This window comes from Crocuta crocuta, unplaced genomic scaffold, assembly GCF_008692635.1.
Source record: "Crocuta crocuta isolate KB4526 unplaced genomic scaffold, BGI_CrCroc_1.0 scaffold93, whole genome shotgun sequence".
Taxonomy (NCBI): Eukaryota; Metazoa; Chordata; class Mammalia; order Carnivora; family Hyaenidae; genus Crocuta; species Crocuta crocuta.
The window spans coordinates 4,995,026-5,004,043 of NW_027529641.1; positions in this window are offsets into that span (position 1 = coordinate 4,995,026).

Consider the following 9,018-nt stretch of genomic DNA (forward strand, 5'->3'; position numbering starts at 1 on the left):
GGGCTCTGTGCTGACTGCCAGCTCAGAGCCTGGAGCCTGTTTCAGAGTCAATGACTCCCTCTCTCTCTGACCCTCCCCTGCTCACGCTGTCTCTCTCTCTCTCTCTCTCTCTTTCGCTCTCCTAGAAATAAATAAAAAAATAAAACAAAAATGTTAATATTTATTTAGTTTAGTTTTTTTTTGAGAGAGAGAGAAAGAGAGCGCGAGAGCGTGAGCAAGGAAGGGGCAGAGAGGGAGGGAGACACAGAATGTGAAGCAGGCGCCAGGCTCTGAGCTGTCAGCACAGAGCCCGACGCGAGGCTTGAACTCACGATCTGTGAGATCATGACCTGGGGCTGAAGCCCCACGCTTCACTGACTGAGCCACCCAGGCGCCCGACACATTATTTCTTTTAAAGTAACAAAGTAGAAAAAACACTTCTTGCAGTGTAACATATTACAGATATGAAATGAACTTTTTTGATAAACTTTCTTTTGAAAAATAAATACGTAAACAGCTACTACCTAGAAAACATATCAAAACGATACTTCTGCCACTTCCCAATTTAAGCCACCTGTTGAAATTGAGAAACCAGCATAAATAATCAGAGACTCTGACTAATAAAGCAACAGAGTACTTACTGTTGACAAGGAGAGAAGGCATGTTGATAGGTTCATTGATTAATTTCTCCTACAGATATACACTTATTACATGCTATCACTGCGCAAAGCACAGGAAAAACAGGGACTATAATTGGGAAAAATACCAGAAGTGGTTTTATCCTCACAGAACTTAAGGTCTCCCGGGGGGGCTGGGGTGAGAAGGGGGTAGGTGTTAATCAAATTTCCACCCAGATGAATATATTACTACAAGCCATAGGCAGAGCTGTCCAGAAAAGCATGAGGTGCCCTGACGACATAAGTTGGATAACCTCACCTAGTTTTGGGGTTCAGGAAAGGTATCTTTGGAATGATTCAGATTTTGTAGGGCTTGAAGCTCTATAAGGGTCATTTTTATGAAAACAAAAAGTACAAAGTGACAAATACAATATCAGGTTTCCAAGAGTATTTAATTAGAATGAAAAATAAATGATGACAAGTTACACAAAGTTTAAAGCTGTACGTAGTGCAACATAAAATCTCCTCTCCCCCTCCCAGCCCATAGTATTTTTATTAATTGACTTTCTGACATAGTAGGTAACGTCTTTTGTCTGCATACTTTCTGATCACATTTTCATGTGGTAGCAGTTTGTGGTATATGTTCCATATAGACTATAGAAAAATAACGTAGTCATTCCTCCAGCATTGGTTGATGAAAATGTATTTTTTTATTATTGATAACTGTGCAAATGTTTCCTTCAGCTTTACGACACGTTTTCGTTGAAGTTGTGTGCAGCGAAGGGATTGTGGTAGTTTTGGGGAAAGCTCCATTAAGTTTTATGTATGATCTGTAATATTTGGGAGGATTTTCTGCAGCCTGGCTTCCAATGCATGTCAGAATTTCTGTGCATTTCAGACCTTACTTCTCTTGGACTATGCCCAGACTTTGGTGCCAGGTGCTTCAGGACACCCTTATATTGTATGTGACCTGGCTTGCTTCCTTCCAGTCTCTGTCTGCCAGATAAATCAGCAGAGTGGGGAGTGGAAGTCTTCTTGGAAGCCTTTCCTGGATCAGAACACCTAGCAGGAACTCCCCTATGCATAGAAATAACTACACGCCAAATATACATGTATGTCCCACCAAACCCAAACCAAATGGCTCCCCTATACAGCTTCCCCATGCCCAATCCAATGCTAGCATGAGGAAAAGCAGGAGAGAGGCTGAGTCAGAATAGAGAGAGGCAGGGGTCTTAACCAGTTGTGGGTTGACTCTTGTAAAGTTTACAGAAATATGTGACCACGTGACCATACAGGAGAGCCTTGAAAGGGTTTCCTGCAAATGACAATTCTTGAAACTAAAGCTTCAGGGTAGATCCATTGGATTCCGTGAGGAAACAATTTGGGAACAGAGATATAATGCGTAGAGTTTGACACTCAGATGAATCTTGTTGCCTGGTTGAGGGAGTGTAGGGGGAGGCAGGACCTGGCGTGCTTCAGGTAGAGCCTGATGTTCTTCAGGCCCAATTAGCCATGTTCTTTCCAGAGATCCCTCAGGGTTTCAAACTATGTCTTGAGCAGCTCAAGGAGATCTGTTTCTATATCCCATCTCTGCAGAAGAATGTAATTGAAGAAAGTGTTCCTTCCCTTTCCCCCTTCCTCCATCCTTCCGTCTTTAATATTGGTCAGTTTTCAAATTTCCTGATTGTCTCTTTTTCCCCCAATGAGCTTGCTTGAATCAGGACCCAAACAATGTCCACATGTTGCATTAGGTGTGTATGTCTTCTTAGTTGCTTTTAATCGAGAAGTTCCTCTTCCCTCTTGTTTTTAATTGCTACTTATTTATTGAAGAAACTGAGATGTGTCTGTAGAATTTCTCATACTCTGGTTTTTGCTGATTTCATCCATGTTATTTTAGCATGTTCTGTTCCCTGTATTTTCTGTAAATAGTTGTATCTGAAGGCTTAATTAGATTTGGGCTCAATATTTTGGTAAGAAGGCTGAAGAGGAGGTGCTGTGTACTCCCTGTTGTATCTCTTATGTCTTGTTACCTCTTTTTGATATTAAGACTGATCAGTGGGGCCAGGTGCTGCCATCCCAACCCATCATGACAAAGCTCCAATCAGCATTTTTCTTTGGAGGTTTAGAAGCCATTGATTCATTACCTAGATCGATTATTTCATAAGGGGATTCAAAATGGTGATCATTCCATCATTCTTCCTGCATTTTAGCTGGAATGTATCTGCCAAGAAGTTACCATTACAAACTATTCAGTAGCTTTGAAATAAATTTTATAAAATAAAGATAGTATAAAATACATAAAATGCATTATTCCTTACCTTTATCATGTTCTAGAGTCATGAGTTGGGTTCTAGCAAAAGCCAGTGGTGATCAATGATTTTTAAATATTATCATGAACTTACTGATTTTTTTCAAGCTTATTTAGTGTTTTCCCATTTATTGCAACTTACTTCTTATGCTTGTCAAATTTTATGCCCAACATGGGCCATTGTGAGATTCTCCAAGATGGCCCTAAGCTATTTTACCATAACCCTAATAGATGTTGATAGTTCTGGAACAAATTCCAGGTTCTTCCAATGACTTTCCTGCCCCGAGACCTGGAACTCACCAATTTTCCAAAGATTTGTGTTTCCTTTATGGGCAGTGGTATTTAGAGACCAAAATATGAGTGCTGGGGAACCTGATTTTTCTCAAGTACTCACACTTAAAAAAAAATTTTTTTTTTTTAATTTGAGACAGAGAGAGACAGAGCACGGGTGAGGGAACCCAGGAACCGCGAGACCACGACCTGGGCCGAAGTTGGACACTTAACTGACTAAGCCACTCAGGCCCCCAAGTGTTTACACTTTAAAAAAAATTTTTTTTAGAGCATCTTAGATTCTAGATTTGCCTGATTGTTTCCTCATGCTGTCACTGAACTGCAACTTGTTTCTCCACTTCTTATGCTTTTTGTCATCTGGAAGTTATGTCTGGAGGCTTGATTATATTTAGGGTAAGTATTTTTTGGTTTTGTTTTATTTATTTATTTATTGGCAGGAAACTCTTAAGCATTTGCTTTCTTCAAATTGCATCATACCAGAAAGCAGGCAATATCAGGTTGTTTCACCGTTAGAGACGTTAGCTTGATTATTCATTTAAGATGGTCAACTTCAGAACTCTCACTATGAAGATATCTTGTTTCCCTTTGAAGTCAGCAGATGCTTTGACATGACACACACATCCGGTCCCTACAATGTTTCCTCTAGATTTTGTCAGCTGTTGAAGACCCTTTCCTGAATCAGTTTTATACTGGGTTTTGCATAATGCTGATTTTCTAATTTTACACCCTTGTATTACTTGACACTATTTTTTAAATAAGAGCTTCCTTGGGGCACCTGGGTGGCTCGGTCGGTTAAGTGTCCAACTTCTACTCAGGTCACGATCTCACAGTTTGTGGGCTGGAGCCCTGCATCGGGAGCCTGCTTCAGATTCTATGTCTCTCTCTCTCTTCCCCTCCCCTGCTTGTGCTCTGTCTCTCTCTCTCTCTCTCAAAAATTAACATTAAAAAATTTTAAAGAAGAGCTACCTCCTTTTTTGTGTTCGTTGACTTCTATTATTCATTATTGATTATGTATCACTTAAGATATTATAACCAACCACAGTCATTATTATTTTGATGTAAAAGTTGTCCTAACTTTGGCCAGCAGGACCTCATCCAAATTTCTCTTGTGTCCTTTTGACATGACTGTATCAGCCTTTGAGTATTGCAGTAGACAGAGAATCGGCTATTTCTCTTAGGGGCCCAGGTTTCCTCTAGTGAGAAGTGATATTTAGAGACCACAGTCTGGGCACTAGAAGTGCCCTTGGGATTGGCTTGTCATTACTTCTAGGCTTTTTCAGCTAGCAAACACATTTCCCCCTCTAAATAATAGGAACATTGATGACTTATTTTCTCCTTTTTTTTAGCTATCTGTATTTCTTTTTTAAATATGTTTATTTAATTTTGAGAGACAGAGAGAGACAGAGTGCAAGCAGGGGAGGAGCAGAGAGGGAGGGAGACACAGAATCTGAAGCAGGTTCCAGGCTCTGAGCTGTCAGCACAGAGTCTGATGTGGGGCTGGAACCCACAAGCCGTGAGAGAATCACCTGAGCTGAAGTCAGACGCTTAACCAACTGAGCTACTCAGACGCCCTTAGCTGTCTGTATTTCTTAAATTATAAAAAGAATTATGTATTTGTTTTAATCTGCTGGTAAAATATACATAACATAAAACTTACCATTTTACCATTTAACATCTTTATATGTACAGGTCGGTGGCATTTACTACATTTACACTGTTGTACAGCGTCAACACTGTACACCACTGAGCACTATACAGTCAATATGATGTGCTTTAAAATCTCTTGACGTAGTTTTTGTCTTTTGATGGTTAGGCCACTGGAACAAATTAAGTTATACAAGTCATGTTTTCAATTTTGTGGGGCTGATTTTCACTATCTTGATTTAACTTTGTTTTTGAATTATGTAAAGTAAGTACATGACTCCAAAGTCATAACTCTATGCCAATGTACATTCATAGTCACATTTTGACCCTCTTCATTCCCTTTTTCCATAGGAAACCATTTTAATTGTTTTCACTGTCTCTCTATTGTTTCTTCTGGAAGTTTAATGTGATGACACACATATTTTTATCCCCTAGTCCTTTTATTACACAAAAGGTAACATTCTTTTCTTTTTAACTTGAGAGAGAGAAAGACAAAGAGACAGAGAGAGCACATGAGCATGGGAGAGAAGCAGAAGAAGAGAGAGAGAACATCTCAAGCAGGCTCCATACTCAGCACAGAGCCTGGCACGGGGCTCGATCCCATGACCCTGGGATCATGACTTTAGCCAACATCAAGAGTTGTACGCTCAACCTACTGAGCCACCCAGGCACTCCAGTAATGCTCTTTAAATGCTGTTTTACACCTTGCTTTCTTCATTTAGCAATATATCCTAAAGGTCCCTTATATGACTATACAGAGATCTCCCTCATTCCTCTTTACTACTGGATAGTATTTGGAATCCATTGTATACCATAGGTTATTCAGCTAGTTCCCGTTGATGGCTATTTGTGTTGTTTCTGAAACCATTTTAAGTCCTGCTGTAAATCCAACAGGGCAACCCCAGGAGAATAGCATCGCGCCTCTAGCCAGCGTGAGAGGAAGAAAATGAAGGTGGTGGACAGCCAGGTTGGAAGTGTTTGCCAAAGAATATGCATTGCCTACTTATTGGGATCTTCAGAGGAGGTTCCCAACGTAGGGAATCTACATAAAGCCCATGAAAGTGCCCATGAGAAAATCAATATCAAGTATCTTCTAGACCCAGAACACCCAGTCAAGTAAAGACTCTTACCCCCTTACTCCCCCTCCCTCTACCTTGTTTAGCCAATGTGGGAGGGAAGATGGAACAGAGGCAGTGGAAGTGAACCAGGTTCCCTTCTTTCCCTTCTTCTGTCTTCCAGTCCTTCCCTAGTGTGACTCTATGATTGATCATCCAAACTGGAATACCTAACTGGTTTTATTTTTTATATTAAAAAAAGCCCTATTAAAACTATTTTTAAATATAATTATTACTTTAAAATAAAACTATATATAATATACTATAAAAACATATGTAGAGAGACTGTACATTAAAGAAAAACATAAAACTCCTTTATGCTGATTATTTGAACATTTAAACATAGAATAAATAACTTTGGTGCATATTCACATACTTTTATCAGTTTTCTCAGCCTTGTTCTGATAGCATACATTTTTTAATATAGTCTTTTTTCCCCCATAAAACTGACTGAAGCCACCCTCAAAGATGCATTGTAGTATGCATTTATTAAAAATAATAAGTTTGAAATTGGTGCCATCTTTAAATGAGCTTTGTCTAAAAACTACAATAATTTTAATGACAAAATACTCTTTCTACAGGTAACTGGTAACCTCATAGCAACTTCTGTTAAGTGAAGTATTCTATTTTTTCAGGATTCAAAATGTGTGAATATTTTAGGCAAAATATTTTCACAGCTATTGTCATCTTGCATTCATCCAGAGAAACTTTCTTTGGTAAATATTTGCGCAAGGCAAAAATAATCAAATTATTTTTATTTCTGATTGTTTTTTAATGTTTCATCAACTTTAAGCACTACAGGTTTTAGGTCTTTTCAATTATATTCCATTCTGTTACCAAACATAACACTAAACATCTATTAGAAAATAGAGGCTCCTGCCTAAATCATGCACACTATTTATATGTTTTTTTAAACATTTATTTATTTTTCAGAGAGAAAGATAGAGAACAAGTAGGGAAGGGGAAGAGAGAGAAGGAGACAGAATCCCAAGTAGGCTCCATGCTGTCAGCTCACAACCCAATGTGGGGCTTGAGCCTGCCAACTGTGAGATCATGACCTGAGCCCCAAACTAAGAGTCAGATGCTTAACTGACTGAACCACCCAGGTGCATCACTGTTTATATGTTTAATGTTTAGTTCCTTGCTTTTTAAAAATTGAAATAAAATTCACTATTTTAAAATGTGCAATTCTGCACTTACTGCATTTCCAGTGTTGTGCAGTCACCTCTCTCTAGTTCTAAAATGTTTTTGTCACCTCAAAAGGAAGCCTCATTCTCATTAAGCAATCATTCACCAGTCCTCCCTTCCCCCAGCCCCTGGTAGCCATTGATCTACTTCTTGTCTCTATGGATTTACCTGTCTTGAATATTTCATATGAATGGAATCATAAGAGAGAGAGACAGAGAGAGAGAGAGCGAGAGCGAGAGCGCTATATAAGCTTATTGTTTCTGGCTTCTTTCACTAAGCATAATGTTTTCAGGGTTCATCCACTTATAGCATTTCCAGTACTTCCTTTCTTAGGGCTGAATAATATTCTACTATGTGGATATAGTAGAATGGATATCTTGTGTATCCATTCATTGGACATTTTGGTTGTTTATACTGTTTGGCCATTGTAAATAATGTTGCCATGGACATTTCTGTACAAGTATTTGTTGGGGCACCTGTTTTCAAGTCTTTTATGTATTTACCTAAGGAGTGGAATTTCTGGGTCATCTGATAATTCTATATTTAATTTTTGAGGAGCTATTAAACTGTTTTCCCCAGCAGCTCTGCCATTTTACATAACCACCAGCCATAGCCTCAATCGAAAATGAGGGTTTCGATTTCTCCACATCCTCCCTTGACTTGTTATTTTCCATTTATTTATTTATTTATTTATTTATTTATTTATTTATTTATTTATTATTATTACAGCCATCTTAGTGAGTGTGAAGTGGCATCTCATTGTGCCTCCCTTGCTTTTGTGGAGAAAACAAATGTAATATCTTCCTGCTTCAAGCATTGTTTTTAATCATCACAGTTGACTAAAAAGCTTTCAAAAGCTGATTTTTAATTTTTTTTACTCCACTCCTGGAATACTTGATTGAATATTTCCAACTGATTTGTTGGAATCATTTGTTTGGAACAAAGTGCAACCAAAATACAACCAACATTTGGATGATTCATCTTTGGGAGAGTAATTCCATTACAGGATATTTTGGGTGATTATGAGATATTTCTTTGAAAGCTCTAACATATTTAAAATTTTACTCATGACTAACTGCAAAAATGAAACAAACCGTAAAATCATACAGCCATGCTGAAAGGTTTTTGTATTTAGTATCATCTCAGTTGCAAAATTTTGTAGTTCAATTTCTGATAGATATCGCTAGATTGGTAGATAAATAGATAACCAACACTTCTATTTTGAAAGTAAAATGTTTCAGCCTGTTTAGATGGATTCTAAATTACCTGTGCCCCACAATCAATTCCAAATACACTTCTACTCCGTAAAGTTCTTAAGTTAGAGATAATGCTTTAACCACAATTCTATGCTCTACCAAAATTTATAATTCTATTGTCATTGTAAAAACAAAGAGTTTTATCTTCAATGTTGAACTTTTTATTAAGATTTATGAAAGTATCCATATAATGTCAGATGTTTCACTGTTGATGGAATGAACCTCCTAAAACCAGATTTTGATTCCATCAATTGGACAAAAATATCAAATTATTTCTAAAGTTAACTGGCTTTCCCTTTGAAGCGTCTGATGCCACTGATATAAATCAGGCATCACTTGACTGCAAAAATTCTTCTGCTGTGAAAGGAGCGAACACATTAACAGCCATGGGTTCACGTTTTTACGCATGCTTGAGAAAATGGAGACTCAAAAAGAAGCAAAATTAATTTACAAGGAAGATGTTTGATCTAAATGAAAAGTCATGCATCACAGAATGATATATAAAACCCTGTCTGCAGTTGCATGCATGGAATGGAAAGGATGTTAGTGCTTTTTCATCAGATTGGCGACTTTGGGTTTTCATGTGGTCAATAATATCGTTGCAGCTCCCCTGGCGGATG